Source organism: Pteropus vampyrus, unplaced genomic scaffold, assembly GCF_000151845.1.
Source record: "Pteropus vampyrus isolate Shadow unplaced genomic scaffold, Pvam_2.0 Scaffold114, whole genome shotgun sequence".
In the NCBI taxonomy this organism is placed as follows: Eukaryota; Metazoa; Chordata; class Mammalia; order Chiroptera; family Pteropodidae; genus Pteropus; species Pteropus vampyrus.
Genome location: NW_011888895.1, coordinates 1,897,255 through 1,899,769, shown reverse-complemented (window position 1 = coordinate 1,899,769; position 2,515 = coordinate 1,897,255).

Sequence of the window (2,515 nt, the reverse complement as noted above, 5' to 3'; positions counted from 1 at the left end):
TTTTTTTTTTAAAGGTCTCCTCATTTCCTTGATTAAAAACAGTGCATCTGTAATGTTAACATAACTAGGATTAAAATATCATAGAGGAGGTAAAACAAATAGTGAGACTAGAAGATCTTGTCGACTGACAGACCTTGTCGACTGACCAAGACAGGACATCCTTCCAGCTGAGCCCTCAGAATCTTCCTCAACCGAGTGTTCCAGATGACGAGAGCCGACCAATGAGAATTAGGCTGTAAAGTGCAGACTATACGTCTTGCTATCCTTGCTCTAGAGCACTGGTTCCTCTTTTGGGGGGTGGTTTTGCTTTCAGGAGACAGCTGGTGATGTTTGGAGACATTTTTCTTGTCACGAATGGGGGAGAGAGAGTTCTAGTGACTTCTAATAGTAGAGACTAGGAACGCTGCTACATGTCCCGCAAAGCACAGGGCGCTTCCCCTCAACAAAAATACTTTCCGGCCCCCAATGCCAGTTACACCAAGACTGAGCAACACGGACTATGGAGACACTACCTGTGGTCCTGAAGGTTTTGAGGTCATTCAGACTCAACATGGAAGTACCTTAGTCTCTACCTCAGCGCTTTTCTATGGATTACAGAGAGTTCATTCTTCATAAACAACCTGGAAAGCTGTTTTAAAGTTCTGAAGTAATTTGGAAGTAGCACACTCTTTTTCATTATTTTTTTCAGAGTAATTATTTTTAGCTTTGTCTTCTCTTAATTCCTTTCAGAACTGAGTCTCTTTTTCTTTCCACAGACATGAAAACAGACACCTTCTTCCTAACACAATTCAGCCCACAAAATAGTCATCTGAGTCAGCGATCTCTGAACTGGCGGGGGTGGTACATTAATACAGATTCGAGGAAAGAGCAGATTGAAGGAAATTAGGAAAAGGCAGCTTCCTCTACTTTGCCACCGACAATAACAAAACATATCAGAAGGGCAGAATACAACCGTCAGTGTGCATTTTCTTACTCTACCAAAGAGATTCCCAACCTGGAGGTTCTCCCAGCTTGGTGCTCACTGTGGGTTTCGGCAGCAGCCGAGGGGGTTTCTCTAAAGATACTAAGCATTTAGCACTCAGTGCAGGAGGCCCTGAGTGTGTGCTTGCTGGAAGGGGGAGCTAGATCTCTCAAAGATATAGGGTCCCCAAGAATTTGCATAAGAATTTGTCTGCTATGGAGCATAAACTAATTCCCAACAACCAGGGTAGAAAGGAGCGCTTCTCTTTATAGGGAACAACATTCATAAGAAAACTATGTGGACATTCTCTGGAGAATGTTCTCTAAAGACAGAAATCACATAAAACTAAATTGGCTTGGAAATCCATCGATGTTTCTGCAAAATATCAGGAAATCGGCACTTGAGAAACTAACACATTTACATTATTGTTATTACTTTATGCTAGAGCAGTTATTTAACTGTGTCATCAATGAGGGGAAAGTGGTATATTTTTCAGTTTCATATTTTCAGAACTGTCAAGGGTTAGCTAAATAAGTAAGTATGGAAGCAAATTATTTTTATCTCTTCCCGTTATAGCTAAATAGTCAATTGTTTTTAAGAGGCTTTATTTCTAAAAGCCACACATAAGAAAGGAAGGTACGCAGACCAAAAGGATCTAGGTTTTTAGCTTAGATTTCAAGACCTGGGTGGAGATATTCCAGACATCCTTAAACTTTGATGACCAGGATACCTGAGACCTATATAGTACCACTATGAGGCTCAGAACGCTTAGTTCTGAATCACAATCGCATTGTATACTGTCTCTGGAGAAAAATTACAATCCTTTTTTTCTAGCATATGATGAGCATCATTCCCACACTGTGCAACTGGTTCGTGCTCCAATAAAAATTAGAATTCTCGGTGGAACAGCACATCACTAGGAAGGTAAGGTACAGCTGGAGCAATGTGTCTGAGTTTGGGATTATTCATAGACTCGGCTGATCTAAGGACTAAGAAGCAGATAATCAAGAAGTAACTGCAAAAGGGATAGATACACAGGCGTTGTGCTAAAGGCAAGGCAGGAATCTAGGGCTACAGCAGTTGGAAGTGAGTAGGGTTGGCCAGGCTGTGTCATACAGTCGACTTCTGCTTTTCGTCATGCGAACACTAAGCGTGGCTTAAACCAAACCATTCTCCCGTCTTTTGAAGCGAGTCCCATGAAACTTGCTTATTGGTAAATGGGTTCCTGTTGCATCCCCATCTCTAAGACATCAAAACGAAAGCCATCAGGTTTTGTTTTGCACAGCTGTGACGCGTTTTCCCACATTGGCCAATATCGTTTCCTTGGATTGACCATTGTCCTTGTGGTGACTCACCGGTAGCAATGCCATTTTAGTACTGAACGCTCCATCCTTCGGTCTGCCAGAGCATTTTTTGACATCCTCCAAATTTCTTTCAAGTCTACCTCAAATGCATCAAGTAAATTAATGTCGTGGCCAAGAGTTGACTCAGAGTCTAGAGGAAGTCAGATCCGGGTTCTGATTCTGCCTGTGCCACCTAGTAATGCTGCATTCC